Here is an 18,018-nt window from a genome sequence, read left to right as displayed (position 1 = left end):
CAGCCCCGCCGCTCTTAATTCAACACATGCATCCCAATAGGAACACAAATATTTGCTTCATTTCATCTGAACTAACATAATAATCTTGTTCATTAAAATGGCAAGAAATTGCGTGACTCTGCCTCAGTGGGTAAAGCATTTGCCACTCAAACCTGACAACCTAAGAGCCAGATTCACAAGCCATAGAGAACCAACTCTAAATGTTGTTTTCTTGCCTCCACATGCATACCATCACACACACAGACAAACACAAACACACTGCATTCAGATACAATAATAAATATAATATGAAAAACCATAAAGAACCACTTAATGTTTATGCTATTTAAGATTTCCTTTTTTTTTGAAAGCATCTGGCTCCCACCTTCCTGCTGCTACTCAATGATGTAATGTTTATGTGGATGGTGATGACAGGAGGGCACGTTTTATGTAGCACTAAATATCTGACCCTAATCAGGAGTCTTCTGTAAAAATATGCTGCATTAGTCTACTAGGAATTGCACGGGCATTTTGAAGAACACGTCCTCAGCAATCCTTAGGTTCTGCTGACCTCCTTAAAAGTTCTGGAGACATTCGGTTCAAATTGCAGTCTTGAAGTGCTTTTAGAACTGACTTTGACATTGCTGTGCTGGCAGTGAGGTTTATTGAAAAGAAAAGAGAAGTAGCTTCATTTCACAACTGAATTCATTAGAACATGTTTTTAGGGGACCTCTAAACACAAAAGAGAAAACTAATTTCTTCTATATTTCAAATATAAGGATGGCTTCCTCCTCATTCTATACTGATGCTTATCTCACAAAAGTTAATGAAATAATGACAGGACAAGATAGTCTATACAATATTCTAATTGTGCAAATAATTGCATCCCTTTATTGACTCTACCTTACTTGTGATTTGGCATAAAAGGCTCTTGCAGTCATTATACTAATGCAGGGGAAAATCCATAATGATTGTGAATGATGATCTCAAAAAACAATAGGCTTCTAATTTCTAGTGAGTTAAAAAAAGAAATAACAAAATGTTTATATTTTGAAAATTAAACTAGTGGAGGTCATACGTAACAAAATGACTGAATAAGTGCTAATTTTTCTTAACTATTTAAGAAAGTGTCAAGACTACTTCCCCATAAGAGATATTGTTTTGTATTATGACAGCACAAATGATATTTTGACTTTCTCGGAGGTTGCCAACGCTGCATGTACTCAGGTTATTAAACTTAGCCATTCAAGTAGGTGTCTCGGGAAATCTAACTATGACTTTATATATTTATTTAAAGCCTATTAGATTTTTAAGCTTTACTGGGGTATTCAACATCTGAAAATCAAATACATTAAATGCATACATTTTGCTGAATTTACTGTGTGTACATCATTGAGACAACTACTGCTATTAAGGTCTTAAACATTCCTGGTGTCCTGTGGGACAGTTTGGGGGTGTCCTTGTTTGCTTTCTGTAGCTGTGATAAATTCATGAATAAAAGTAACTTGTGGTGGAAAATGTCCCTACTGCAGTACATCACCAAGGGAAGCCAGGGAAGGAACTCATAACCCCCAACACACGCGTGCATGCACGCACATACACTCACCCCCCCACACACACACACAAAAAACCAGAACAAAAATCCAGAGTCTATTTCGTGTTGACCTGAGCATGGGACCTGCCCTGGAGCATGGTTGATGCAGTCATTATACTTCTTTAGCTAGAGTTGGTATTCTCTTTCCCAGCAGGTATCAGATGAAATTTCTTGGTTAGAGGTGGGACTTTACATCAGCTTCCCATTCTTAGTGTTGGGATTTCCTCTGTTATGAACCTGGGTAGGTCTTCTCTGTGCTGTCCCAGTAGCTCTAAGTTGAGATGTGCATCAGTTCTCTTGTATCTGGAGCACACTGTTTCTTCAGATTTTTCTCCCTCTTCTGACTCTTACAGTCGTATGCCTCCTCTTCCTTTTCTATCCCTGAGCCTTGAGGACAAGATTTGAAAAAGATATTCTGTTTGGGGCTGAGCTCTCCAAAGTCTCTCATTCTCTGCACATGGCTCAGTTGTAGATCGTGTTGTTAAATAGGATCACCATTAAAAAAGAATAGCCATTCCTGAAGATGGCTCAATGATGCTGATTTGTGAATGTGTCATTAGGAATCATTTTATTGCTCCTTTCCTTTAGCAAAATAATAGCAGTAGGTTTTCCTCTAGGGCTCAAGACCTATCCAGTACTGGGTTCTTATCCATTTTATCAGTTTCAGGTCTAAGTTATGTCTCATGGAGTGAGCCTTAAGTCGAATAAAAAGTAATTTGGATATTTTCATAACATTTGTGTCATTATTTACCAGTATATCTTGTAGGTTGGCTTCTGTTGTAGGTCAAAGAGTTTCTAGTTGGTTGATGATCATGAATACTTTTCTCTTTAAGTAGTGTGCAAAGTACCTTCCAACACCATGAACATGGGCCAGTGTGTGAAGTATGTACATGGGCACCAGGTCAATTCTTCTTTGTTTGATGACATAAGTTTGGTCTTCATCGAAAATACCTTTCCATAAAGTTGTGGCCCTCTTAGTGTCCTTCTTGTTACCCAGATTTTTTGGAGCAGTGGATTGTGGTCTGGTTATCTTTTGCTTTTAATCTAGTATCCACTTATGAGTGAGTACACACTGTGTTTGTTTTTCTGGGTCTTGGTTACTTCACTCAGAATGATTTTTTTTTTGTTCCATCTATTTGCCTGCAAATTTCATGATGGTATTCTGTTCTTATAGCTAAGTAAGACCCCAGTGTGTAAATGTACCAAATTTCCTTTATTCACTGTTCTTTTTAGGGGTATCCAGTTTGTTTTCAGTTCATGACTATTATGAATAATGCTGCTATGAACATAGATGAACAAGTGTTTTTGTGGTATGATAGAGCAACCATGAGGACATGCCCAAGAATGGTATTGTTGGGTATTGAGGTAGACTGATTCTTAATTTTCTGAGAAACTGCCATACTGATATCCAAAGTGGCTGTATAAGTTTACACTTCCACCATCAGTGGAGGAGTGTTCTCTTACCCACATCCTTTCTAACATAGGTTGTCATCAGTGTTTTTGATCTTGGGTAGCTCTGCTGCACACCGCGCCCCCGTGTCTGCGCTCTGTGCGCTGGCTCCCAGTTCACGAGCTTTGGGCAAGGGGGCTGGAATTTAAAATACACATACACACAGACAGAGAGACTGCGACACGGGTCATCCTTGAATTCCCCAAGAATGCTCCCTTTATTGTCTTCAGGGGCAGATTATATAGAGATAGCCACATCCCAGACAAACCCACCAGAAACCACTCTCCTGCCATCAGGAACTCGTGAAGGTCTCATGCCCAGAGCAGCTGTAGGCACTCAGATCAGCGGATTATAAGAAATTCAGGATCTGGGGTCTCACTGCTCTCAACATAGCTCTAATCAAACAAGTGAAAGACCTGTAAAATGAGAACTTTAAGCCTTTGAGGAAAGAAATTAAAGAAGATAACAGAAAATGGAAAGATCTCCCATGCTCTTGGATAAGTCAGATCAGCATAATAAAAATGGTGATGCTACCAAATTCAATGTACAGATTCAATGCAATCCCCCTCAAAATCCCAACACAATTCTTCACAGACCTCAAAGGAACAATGCTCAACTTCGTATGGAAAAATAACAACAACAAAAAAAAGAGGATTGCTAAAACAAAACTGTGCAATAAAGAGGCATCACCATCCCCAACTTCAAGCTCTGCAATAGAGCCATAGTTATAAAACAGCTAGGTATTGGCATGAGAACAGACACATATGCCAATGGAACTGAATTGAAAGACCCTGTCATTAACACACACCTATGAATATTTGATTTTTGACAAAAAAGCCCAAACTGTACAATGTAAGATGTCTTCATATCCATTGTGTTGTAGCATTCTTATGTTTTGGTGATAATATGAAGACACTCCTTGGAAAAGAACACTGTGTTTGGCATGGAATTTTTTCTTTGGGTGTGTTGTGTATGTATGTGGGTGCATGTGTGGAGGGCAGAGAATGACTTGAAAGAGTTAGTCTGATTTCTTCTATGTGGATATTAGGGATCACACTCAGGTCATTAGGCTTGGGGACAGCTGCCTTTACCTGCAAAGCCATCCCATTGGTCTTTGGCATTTAATGAACTGTTGGTATCTGTATCAATCACTACACAGTTTCCTGGCATTTGGGAAAATTGGGAATATTTTAAAATTTCCCTCTTATATTTCTTTCATTCTAAATGATGAAATCTGCTTAGGGTGCTACTAACTTTCCATAGATAGAACTTCAAAACAGAACTTTTGTAGATATGCTTTATTTTTTTCCATCTTTACTGCGATGTGACCTGAGGATATAACTGTATATATTCAGTATGGAAAATGTAATATGACAGTATATTTTATGCCTCTAAACCCTGATTGATATCTATTTTCTTCACCATAATTAGTGCCAGTGCTCTCGCCTTTCTTTCACCCCATTTTCTTTTCTGTGTTTTCCCCTGTGTGTATTATTCTTGTGGCAAGCCTTAAAGCAAGAGAGAAGAATATTTTTTTTTCATTTTTATATGGAAGCTTTTCTCTTTGGAATTAGATATAAAAACGTAAGTGGCAAAGTTGACAGATAAAAATGCTTGGAAACTTATAAGTATGGTTTGTTCAACAAATTGTCACATCATATACTTCTCAGATGAGAAGCATTATAGTGAATAAAACACTCTTGCATCTCTTTTAGAATTATGAGACTTTAAATAACACTTCCCAGTGTTTAGAGATATGTCATTATTTCTAAGGTTCAGAAACACTTATGACAACGGAGACGATTAAAATACCGATTCTAAAAAGACAACATTGTTCGTAAACTACAGCGTCCCCTGAAGATCAGCATGTCCTGGAGGCACTGACTGAAACAGAACCACTGAGAAATGCTTCCAGCGGTTTGTGATTCTTTCTCGGCATACGCTTAAGAAGACATTATATAATAATTAGATATTGCTCAAGTTATGATTATGTATTAATTAAACAACGCTATTTTCCTGCAGTGACTCTTAGTGAAGCCAAAGTTAAGAGTCATGCACGCTAAGGGCAAAAGCTAAAGGAGAGTAATCAGATTCACTCAGCAGCTCTGTGGTGCTGAGCGTGGAGAGGAAGGTGCAATTCATAACTCATCTGTAGTGTGAGAACATTCTAACCTGATTTGCTTTCCCAGCCATGAATAGATGGTTTCAACATGGGTTGGCATTCATGGTGTGTGCTGGTGAGAAAAAATTTCATGGAATGGATAGGATAACGTGACAGCACAGTTTAGATCCTAAGTCCATGGCAGTGGCTCTCAATAAGAGGTTGTGTGTAGTTCACTGATTCTTCAATTTTCTCCTTCCTTTGTCTGTTTTCTTTCTCCCCCTTTTTTCCTTCCCCTCATTACCCTTCCCATTTCACTTTTCTTTCCTTCTTCTCTTTTCATTCCTTTCCTTTCACTTCAACCCACCAACTTAGCTTTTATATTACAATTTATTAATTTTTGTAAACAATATGGAAAAATTGTTTAAATTGAAAGGAACCCCATTTTAAAAGCCAAACAAGCAAATACGATTTAGGCGGCACATTAAAAAGTTGCATTTTATTTTTCACCCAGTTCTAGTTATTTTCTTGTACATTAAATCTTATGGCCATTTAAACAGATTTGTAAATAGATGAGACTTGCTCTTTTGCTTGTTTTACACATCCATTTCACAGTGTCTGGGCCCTCAACTCGGCTACTAAATATTCAAAGACCTCTACCTGCTTCTTCACACTTAAACTTGTTGAATACAGTTTATTCTATAGGATAGAAATCTATGCCCCAAGGAAATTGAGAGTTAAGATGTTGGCATAGAAACTAGCTTCAAAGTCCATTCATTTGGAATGAAGACGGCCCAATTGTTAAGAGCACGTGGTTGGATTTGGTAAGTCCTGATTTTGGTTGCCAGCTTAGACATGTAAATCAGTTCCAGGGGATTTGACATTCTCTTGTGACATCGTTGGAACACCCCTACACATGCACAGATACACGCATACACATAAATACAAATAAAATTAATCTAAATATGCACACACATATTCATTCCTTCAGTTTCATATTCATATGATTCCTGTTATTTTTTTCATAAAATGTACAATTCTTGCCATTAAAGTGTCTACATCTGTATGCTCACCACCAATCTGATTTTTTGGACCTTTTCTCAGCAACTTCAATTCACTATAAAGATATTTTCTTTTCTGTACCATCATCACTATAAGCTTTTATAATAATGTTAAATGCTCAGAGATTTGTTCTTTGAAAATTGTGAGGGTTTAGCTTAGGATGGAATGCATCATAACATCCTCCTATTAAAACTAATAATGATAATGTCTGCAGATCTAAAGGCAACTAATTTCATCAACACATTCAAGTTAACCTATAAATGGTGTGTAGATGGTAATACTTAGGCTCCTCCATAAATCTTTGAATTACCTATATTACCCTGGACATCTGAGACTTCCTCCAGAATACCCTGCCCAGTTTCCCCAAGCTAACTTTGAGAGAAGAGGGTATTGTTTATCAGGTCACCATCATAACCCTACTACAGATGACGTCTAAATGGTCCATGTTCATTATTTGCATCTTATTTAACATCATAGATCATTCTCCCAGTGTTGACTAAAATAGAATTTGTCCTAAAGCTTTGATTTAGGAATGGAATTATACACTCACAGAAAGAACTACCACAAATGCCCAGTTCATCATAATATTCTGCAAACAACAGTTGAGTTAATTCATTAGGTTCGATTGTGTGATGATTAAACCATCTGTGTATTTGTTAAGCAAACATTGAAAGACATCAATTTTATAGTGAGAATGTTGGTTAACATGAGTGTATGTATTCGGTTAGCTTCAATTTTATTTCATCAGTGAAAAGTGATTTTTAGCTTCTTAGACCAATAGTCTCAAATAAGACCGAGTTTGAAGTTTCCCTGGGTTGGTTACCTAGGTTAGGTAACCTTATCTTCATTGTTGGGACTGGATTATTTTGACTTGATTGCCAGGATTGGGTGAACATGGGTCAATTGGATGACTTATGTGACTATTAACTAAATCAGGGTCTTTATAATTCAACTTTGTCATCTGTTAACTAGTCAGCTAACTTATCTATGGTTTATAGAACATTGTTTAGCATAGTAATGTTCTATTAAAATTAGTAAAATTGTATTTACTTATTATTTTTCACTTACTTATTCTGATGCTCAGAGATTCATCTTCTGTAGTGCTGAATGGTCTTGAATTTTCTCTACAGCTGAGAATACTATTAAACTTCTCATGTCATTGCCTCTACCTCTAAAGTTCTAGAATTACAGGTTCTAGCCATCAAATGCAGAATAAAATAAGGTATTCAGATGATTGCCATTTAATATCCTTTTGAGAAAAAATTATGGGGAAACAGGTGGATATTAAAGAATTTACCTATCTAAATTTCCAATCTCAATATCTTGATTTTTATGAATATGAAGGTTTTTATATTTTTAGATCACTTCGTGTTGCATAGTAAAATTTTATTGATTAATTATAAAGAAATAAAATTGTATAACTTTATGTGCTAATTGTGATCTGCAATTCAAATGAGATTGGGGTATTGTGTAGGATTTCTGAATATATAATGAATGTCATAAATTCTATGCTCATATTCATAAATAGCTCACTGTATTTCTTCTAGGAAAAAATAAAAACTGTTGTCTATTAAATATCCTATGATTATTTGAAAAATTGTCACTTTTGTGACATTGAGGGTCACAATCGCATCTGGTTTCAAAAGAAGCAGGTTTCTGGATGAGAGTAGGATTGGGAACTGGAAGTTTTTCATAAAAAGAGTCATAACCATGGGTCATGAGAAAGCATGGGTTCAGGTGAGGAGGCAATACCACGGAAAAGACCAAGAAGTCATCATGAATATTTAACTGCAAAAAAGGACAAAAGACCTGACAATTGATGCGAAGGGAGTTAGAAAAGATAAAAATAACATAGGACATGAAAATGGAAAGCTAGGAAGAAATAGAAAAATGGCAACAAAAAGAAAGAAAGGAAAGAAGAAAGAGAGGGAGGAGGAGAGAAAGAAAGGAGAAAGAAAGAAAACATGGAAAAGAAATAACAAAACCTTCAAGAAACAGAGAGAATTATAGAAAAAGTCGTGAGTACAGCTCAGGATGAGCTTAGGCATAGATGAACAGTTTTGGACAGAAATAATCGACAAACCAATGACTTAAAGAAATGACCTTTGGTCTTTAAGTCTAGTAAGGCAACCACTCTACAGGGCAGAAAGAGAAGCCAGAAATCTTGAGGAATATTGAGGAGAGATGGAAGGGTGAAGAAGGTAGTTATGAGGAATTAGGGGAGGAAATGAATATTTTCAAAATACTCTTCATGAAATTTTTAAAGAATTAATTTTTTTAAATGGGAAATATGAATCAAAAAACAGGGTGCTCTCTTGGAGTCAGCTGAGAAATGCTCTTTCATTTCAATCTGAAGTTTAGGGTCTATTAACATTTTAATAAATTTTTTATTGTTCTTTGAAAATGTGTTATGTATTAGCATTATCGGCTATATTTCAAGGCTGAAAGACAACCCTTCTATGTTAATCTATTTATTTGTTCAAACACAGTACTAATAAACAAGCAATTATTCCATTATTCTAAACAAATATGCTAATCGGTTCCTAAGGTCACCTTTTCCAATATTAATAGGAGTGATTACAAGATTAAAGCATAAAAGGGGGGAGGCAAGAATATGCAAATGAAATGTACATGAATTATTTTGTAATGACAAGGATTAATGGTCTTATTTTAAATCAGAGACCGTTCCTGAACTAGCAATCCACCATCAAGAATAATAGCACTTCTAAAGTGACATTTAAAATCATGACAGGTATTGTATATGTGTGTACCAGAACGGTGACCTGTGATAAACTTGACTCAAGCTCATTTTGGAGACGTTAACCCTTCATCCAAAATATTTCATGAGTGAGATGACATGTGTGTGTATTAGTAATTGACTACTGAAGTAAAGATGATTGAATATAAAAATTTGAAATTTTTTCCCTTTCTAGTAATCTTGAAGGTTGTTTTTTAAACTAAGCTTACTATAGAGAGGTTATGTTATTAACTCAAACTCTTAACATATTCATGCTTACATCAAACCATATGTTTATCACATATGGATGGAACATTTTATGGCCCAGTTATTAATTGGAAGCTTCAAGACCACAAAAAATAAGGTTAGCCCGCCAACACCCTGATGCACACACAGAGACAAACACATAGACACACACAACAAGCTGGATCTATAGGAGAGATACCAAGACCAACTGTATTAAGGATGTGCAAGTATGATGATGATCTGGTGCAGAGCAGTCAAAGGAAGACGATAGAGAATTAGGGAAGGTATTTTGAAATAGGTGTTCTTTAAACAAGATGTTCAGGCCGATCTATGGAATAACTGAATTATTCTTACAGATATTGACAGAGCAGAGACTCAAGTCAGAAAAAAAGGACCGTACCCACTGAGCAAGTGAGTTGGCCAAACTCAAGCCAATTGTGTAGGATGAAGTTTTACATTTCACAACCCTTTAAGTTTATGTCATGATGAATACAAGGTCATTAGTAGCAACAGACTTTAGTTAACCCTAACCAAGTGCTACTTCCCCTTCTCTGCAGAGTTACTGGCACCTCTCTGTAACCATTAGCACAAACACCACTACATTTAACCAACATCCATGGATACCAAGTTTAAAGAAATCAAAAGGGCAACAATAACCATGCTAAAGTGGACAAGGAAAGAAAGCCCAAGAAACTTCAACTCTACACAAAGAACTAAGGGTTTCTAAAGAATACACAGTGGGATAGTCTTCCCTAGGAAGAGAAACTGGTTTTCTACTATGAAAGGATAATCCCTGAAAAAGATATGCAATTAACATTATATAGACTAAGTAGGTTATATTTAGGAACAAGTATATATAAACATATACATATATGCATGTAATGAAGAAAGGAGCCATGAATTTGAAAGAAGGTAAGCAAGGGTATATGAGAAGGTTTGGAGGGAGGAAGGGGAATGGGAAAAGTATGTAATTATACTATAATCTTAAAATAGCAAATTATAAAAAGAAATCAACATATACCACTGCATTAAAAAGGAGTAAAAATTGAGATCAACACATTTAATCTGATGGTTAACCAATAACATACACTACACAAAAATCACTTAACACATGAGATATTTAACTAAGAAGTAAATGTCTCCTGAATTAGTTTTGTTCAACATGTAGCTTCCAAAATTCATCCTGTATGCTTGACACTGGCTAGTGTTGAAACACTGATGCAAACTCAGATAAAATTGATCTTTCATTTGCTACACAGTAAAGAGTAGCAGAGAGAAAGTAGTGGGGAGGAGAGACAGAGAGGAGGGAGAGGGCAAGGGCTAGGGAAAACTGCTTTCAGCTGAGGATTCAAGCATGGTGAGTACAGTAGTCCAGGAGTGTTTGGAAACATGGCAGAGAAGGAAGAAGCACGTACAAATTACTGGAACAAAGAACAACAGAAAACAAGGACTCAAACGCATGAATACTGTGTGTCTTCCATCTAACACAGTTTAAATCGCTGACCGTCTTAGAGCTCTTTTAGATATGGGTCCTATATGGATTCATTCCATTGGTTTTCCAACTGCCAATCAGAGTTTCTCTTACAAAGCACAGAGCCAAAAGATGCATACACACATGCCGACACCCATCCACACATACATAGAAACACTTTGAACGAAGAAGCTAAAACCCTGATTTAGGATGTTTGAGATTTTTTTTTTTTGAGACAGGGTTTGTCTCTGTGGCTTTGGAGCCTGTCCTGGAACTAGCTTCTTGTAGACCAGACTGGCCTTGAACTCACAGAGATCTGCCTGCCTCTGCCTCCTGAGAGATTGGATTAAGGCATGTGCCATCACCACCCAATTCTGTACAAAGTGTGGTCCACAGAGTAAGTAGAGGGGAAGCATCATTTGGCATGTTCTTTTTGGAATATGAAATCTAGTTCTCAGAGATGTGGCTTCTGGGTAAGTTCCACCTCTTTCTGTCTGAAGTGTGTGTTTTCATAAAAAGTATGGCCATATCTTCAAGTTCTGGGATGCAACCAGAGACAATGGCAATGATCTATGTTATTTTGAAGTCTCTTGGAACTCACCTGATCTATAGCTTGAAGGGAGTTTTTCCATGCTTATCACTAAGGCTTTTGCTTATGTTAGAAAACCTACAACTCTTAAAGAAAGTATTATCACATTATACATACATATATATATATATAGTTTATATAGGTATACATAAATGTGTGTGCATGTATTGTGTATATGTGTACAAATGCACATATATGTATTATAATAAATTATGTCGCTCTGTCACACATTTAAAAATATCCATATTTATCCCTGCTTTCACCCTCATCCTCGATCTTCCCCTACTGACATCTTCCTAGTTAAATTCCCACCCCATTCTTCCAATATCCCCCTTTACAGAACACGTGCCTTACTAAAACTGTCTCTAGAGCTCTTTCTCTCCATTCTCATTGTCCTTTTTAAATTTCTGACTTATCAGTGACTCCATGTCATACACTCACATCTAAAAATTCCAAAAATATAGCAAACATCTTAGCTAGAATTATTAAAAAGAACAATATTAACTATGTTCACTATTATAAAGGCAAACAATGCATGAAATTAATGACAAGATACAAGGCTGAGATTTTAAATTATAAGAAATAAATACAAACTTTAGAATGCAAATGCATAAGCATTTTTTTGCTTTAATCTTTTACTGAGTGGAGCAACCCAGGCACAGAAAGACAAATGTTCTATGGTCTCTCCCCTCTGCAATTTCTAGCTTCACATCATCAGATGTGCGTATTCAATGTGAAGAATGCATGGAGCTTGGTGGGGCTTGAGATGGGAATAGAAGCCTCTAAGTGATATGAAGTAGTATACAATAAAATGGGGAGAAAATGGTGGGAAAACACATAAGTAGAAGTAGGGTTGGGAGACATGTAGCCCCAAAGATATTTTATAAACCCTCAAGGCATTGTCTTACCTGAAGGCCTCCTTCCTGAAATCTAGCTTTCTTGGTGCTACAAATCTCTACACAATCTGCTAATGGAGGAAAACAATTAATAGGCAAATAAATAATCTTTGGAAATTAAATAAAACTCTGGATGCATGTAATAGAAGAAAGAATATGACAAAAGAATGGGGGGTGAATAAAAAATATTTGATTCCTCCCAGCCAGAAACACTAATAACCATTGATTGTATTTTATACCGAACTGATGGAATAGTCACACTATTGACAAATGTGTAGAGATGGAAAATAGAGACATAAACACAATAATATTATTTTCCAAACGTAATATGGAACAAAAGAAAGAGTATACTTAATAGTACATGTATTTTTTATTTTATAAATTTGAGACTATGTTAATATTCAGTTAATATCACATGAGAACTTTTTTCTTTAATGTTGGTTTCAGTGTAAATAGCTTCACTGTTTGAACTTCAATCCAAGAAACAACTTCAGTATCCTGGGGTGTGGTGAAGCCGAATATGGACAAGAAGTCATTATAGCTTACAGACAAGTCTGACTCACTATCTGTCAGTCTGAATGCCATTGTTCTGGGGTGTGGTGAAGCCAAATATGGACAAGAGGTCATGATGTCTTACAGCCATTTCTGATCTACCATCTCTTAGTCTGAGTGTCATTGTTCTGGGGTGTGGTGAGGTGAGAATATGGACATGGGTCATGATGTCTTACAGCCAAGTCTGACGGGCCATCTTCCAATCTTGATTTCATTGTTTTGAGGTGTGGTGAAGCAGAATTTGGACATGAGGTCATGACATTGTACAACAAAGTTTGCCTCACCATCTATCAGACTGCATGCCACTGTTCTGACAAAATAAAAACAAGAGGTCATGATATTTTACAGCCAAATCTGTCCTATCACCTCTCAGTCTGAATACCACTATTCTGGGGTATGGTGGGGCAAAATAAGGAAAAAGGTTACCACAGCTTACAGCCAAGTTGATATGCCATCTGTCTGCCTGGATGTCACTTTTCTGGGGCACAGAAGACAAAGTAAGGACAAGAGTTCATGATATCTTACAGCCAAGTCTGCACCACCATCTGTCAGTCTGGATGCAAGCTAATAAAAATTAATTCACTTTTAAATGTTTGCAGGAAATGAAAAAAATCACAAATACTACATAATATGAAAATTATAGAAGTTCAAATCATAAACTTTGAGCTGTTATTAATAGACAATACATGAATATTTTCCTCTCTTGTTTGGTATGCATAGATAATAGCTCTTTAGCTTCAAAACATAAAGGATTTGCATTTTTGTGAACCATAAAATTATGACTATTTTGTATATGCTGTTTATATGTGTATAAGATAATTTTGATTTACAGATCACTTCATAAAATACTGTTTAAACTCATTTTTAGATCCATTAAAATATTCTTGAATAAATCATGCTTCTTTATGTATTTTTATGTCAAAAAAGTCAAAGAAATCTTTAATTTCAATGGGAGAGGTAGTGTTATTTGATTTTAGGACCTAGACATAGGACAATATGCTTAGATTTCTAAAGTCAGTGTCTGTGTGTAGGCTATTGTTTGTGAGGGTGAGAAAAGAAGATGGAGGACAGATCTCCACGATGAGTAATACGGATAATACTGACAGAATGAACTATATAGGCTACTGAGGTTTAGTGGTATCAATGTTCCCAACCATCTGTAAACTCTACTAGCTGAAACACAAAGTTGTCAAACAAAAAGAGAAACTTTTATTTGCAACAAGTGGCAGTGAATATAGGGACTCAAGGCTGCTCAAAGTCCTGAGCCTGGGTGATGACGTCAGGCTCAGTCTCTCTTTTATTTTATTTATTTATTTATTTATTTATTCATTTATTTATTTATTTATTTTTTATTGAAAAAAAATTTCCGCCTCCTCCCAGTCTCCCATTTCCCTCCCCCTCCTCCCACCCTTCTCCCCCTCCTCCCACTCCTTTCCCCCTCCCTCTCCAGTCCGAAGAGCAGTCAGGGTTCCCTGCCCTGTGGAAAGTTCAAGGTCCTCCCCCCTCCATCCAGGTCTAGGAAGGTGAACATCCAAACTGGCTAGGCTCCCACAAAGCCAGAACATGAAGTAGGATCAAAACCCCGTGCCATTGCAGGCTCAGTCTTAAGCAGGACTCTTACCTTCCTCTTGCACTCAGGGAACATTACAGAAGAGAGAGCAGGAAAAAAAAGAATAAAAGGGAGATCTCAGAAACCTTGTCTCCTGGTCGTGATTCAGCCGCTTCAGTCATGATTTCACAGCAGCTTCAGTCAACGTCTTGGGTCTGAGCACAGCCAGGTCTGTCATCAGCCAACCGTGGTTTAGAAAGGGACTTAGAAGGCCCCATCTCTCTAAGTTTCACGTATGGTGCTATGATAGTGTATATATAAGGCCAAACCCAGTTAAAGAAGAGAGGGTGTATCTTGTTTCTCAATTGCAGGGAGTGTGTGTATGTATATATAAAAAAATGTAAGTACCTTGTCTCATCAATCACATCCACCATTGAAAACAGAAAAAAAAAAAGAAAGAAATGCTTAATGCTCACTCGAAATCAGCATAATTATGCAGTTTAGAACTCTCAGTGCAGGAAATGATGCCACCCATAATAGACCATGTTTACCACATTACTCAAGGTAATCATCCTTGCTCCAACAGACTTGTTTGCATGCCAAGTCAATTTTGATACTTTCTCATTGAGACTCTTTCCCCAAGTGATCCTAGGTTGTTTCAAGTTGACAATTAAAGCCATCACAGCACCCTGCTAAAGTATTATCTTATTCCCTGGGGAAAACTAACAGTCTGCTAGAAGGGCTATGATTAGTTATATACTCAAAGATGAACCCACTGGATTTCAGTGGAGAGTTCAAACCCATGGTCATACAGACAACACCAGTTAAACTCAGTGCAAACCCACACAATCGCAAAAGGTCAAGGATGTAAGATAAGCACTTGTATGAAGAAAGGGAAATGGACAGAATAAGAAGATAATAGGAGAGGGTATGATGAGAGTAACTAGAAAGCATTAATATCACCATAGAAAATAACACTTTCCTAAGTATCACATTAGAAAGATAGTTTTGCTTGGTTTACATTAAGATGATTTTATTTCTTGGTCACACAGAGACATAAACTATCTCAGAAATTTATCTATGGGTATGTATAATAAATGATTCTTTCCTCCAACAAACTGAATTTAATATAAAGATATTGAGAAACACACACCGGGAGAAAAATATCTATTGTTCCATACTATGCAGAGGGGAGTATGAGATAGCTAAGACATTGATTGAAGCGATGCTTTAAAATTTAATCAGTCTGCAACTTAATTCAAATGACATGAGGCTTAGTCTCTATGAAAAGCTGTAACAGATATTGTATCTGACAAATTATACTCCTAAAACTCCTCCAAGAAAGCGGTTCTGAAAACAGTTTCAAATTCGTAACACTTGTCTCAGTCATGAGAATTCTTCCATTATTTAAAAGAATACACATTGATACCAGCATATTGATACCTTAAAATATGTATTTCCCTAATCATAACAAAATGTCCAAGGTTTAAAGTGTTGAAGCTCTATCTTTAGGGACACTGACAATCATTTCTCTATCTCATAAATGAAGCATTACTGTGCTTCCTTTTGGCCTTTTACATCAGTAAGAATGGTGTTATTAGGGATTTGAGGGGAAATCCACTTATGGATCTATTTTGCATGAAGTCTTATAAAGTTTTCCACATAAACATATTCATTAATAAACCACAACCTTTTATTAGTTTGAACTTCAAATCAATTAGAAACACCCAATTAAATGTAGTGAGAAATACTAAACTCAATATACTGTTCTGTGCACTAGAAATACAAATGAATAAGCTATGAGGTAGATGGATAAAAGATAAAATAGTATATTAATTGCATTAGAGGACTTAGTACATTTTCCTCCAGTCCCGACAAGGTGAGATTCTATCAAAATATGGGATGAATAGAGATTGTATAGTTCCACTTTTATCATCAAAGGCAAGGCTGTGGCCTTGGAGTTTGCTAGCTGCTCTTCACATAGATACTGTTATAAAATATGAAGCACAGAAAAATGTTCAGAGAGTTCTAATTTTACTGAATTCATATTGCAGACAAAAGAAAGTGGAAAAAACCTATACTGATTTTCTGGTATAGATTTCCTCCTAGATGCTATATGGAAATTTGTTCGTTAATATTTATCTTTGAACCATGTATATAAGATATTTTCTCAGCTTTTTACATTTCAGTTAGCATATGATGAATAAAACATTTTCCCTATCTTCAGTTTTATCCTGCACTGTATCTCTAATAGGATAACTAATTTGAATTTTCTTCTTAAGTCAAGGCTCCCTATTCATGATTTAAAATCCCTTACACTTTGCTTAATAATTTTCAGTCCTTTCATGTTTTAAGTATATTTTATCCTGCTCTTCATTTTGCTTGCTCTTTAGACTTATGAAGAACATAAGTCTTATCCCATATTTTAATAAAAACTTCCTTCATAAGCATTTTATTTTTTAAAAAAAAGTAGCTTTATCTTAGTAGCCTAAAATGTAACTACTGTGTGGAAAAAAAATAAGAAATGATTAAGGTGAGTATACACTTCTAATAAATGTAAGCAACTATACTTATAATCAACAGGAATGTCTACCAGTTATGTGTAAAGCCTTTCATAACAAAATTTTAATTATTATGATAGAAAATAGATTGGTCTTTCAGAACATGACCTGTTACTAGATTCACATTTGAATATTTTAAATTACATGATTTTGTTGTTCTCAATTTAATAATACCTCTGTCTACCACACTTTTATTAGCTAAGCTATGACTGTCAAGTAGTCTTTATTTTAATAGCAGTTTCATAGAGTAAGCTATATAATACAGTAGAAAGTTGTTGGTTTGTTCTTTATGAATTATATTAGAAGATCTTTGTTAACTATAATTATTGGCTTGTAAATAATTTGAGACATTTTATATTGCTACAGAAATATCTTTTTTTAGCTATAGAAACAATTAGTAAAATTATTTCTAGAAAGTCAGGCATTAAAGAAGTTTCTGAGATACGGAGGGTGCAGGGCAGCATATGCCATACCTATGAGGGGGCTGACAGTGACCTGTAGGGGTGGCTTCAGATTAGGGTCAAGAAAAGAAGGGCAAAACTCCAGTTAGAAAGATATCATTTTCAATACGTATCACTTTTACAAATGTATAAAGTATTGAGTGTTCCTCCCTAGTTACTGCCATATAAAATTCCAGGAAGCTTCAGACATTTGGTTTATAACACAGAGCAGAGATTTCTAAAACGGGAGACCTAGGAGTAAGGTGGGATCATTGTATTTTAACAAAACAGTAACTGAAGATGAGACTGGGAACACTGCAGACAGAAAAGGGAGAGGAAGGGACGAAGAAACCTCTTCAAAATAAATAATGTTCAATTCTGTCCTGCTGAGAAGGGGAATGAGATTGTCACCTCATACACCACCCGCGAATATACTTCCAAGAACTGGATCAGCAACCTGATTTCACAGTCCATCCAATAATCCTGCATTTTAACCATTTTTTCTATATAAATTTTTAATTTTTATTCGGTTTATGTGTTAAAAAGATACATTCTAAGGTAATATCATTCCTTTGCATTAAAATTCTTATAGGGGAAATTCTGGAAGGCAATATGACTAGAATGCAATTAAGTTTTGGATCCACCAGGTCCATATAAGCCTTCTTATTATTTATTTCACCTTGCTAATGTTTGCTTGCATATTATCGTTTCTGATTTGTGTTTTTATGTGTTTATGTTTATGTGTGTTTGTAGTAATAGGAGTGGTGGGGCTGTGTCCCCAGCACCCCGGC

This window comes from Microtus ochrogaster, chromosome 1, assembly GCF_000317375.1.
Source record: "Microtus ochrogaster isolate Prairie Vole_2 chromosome 1, MicOch1.0, whole genome shotgun sequence".
Classification (NCBI taxonomy): Eukaryota; Metazoa; Chordata; class Mammalia; order Rodentia; family Cricetidae; genus Microtus; species Microtus ochrogaster.
The sequence above is the reverse complement of the archived record's forward strand: the minus strand, read 5'-3'. Positions refer to the sequence as shown.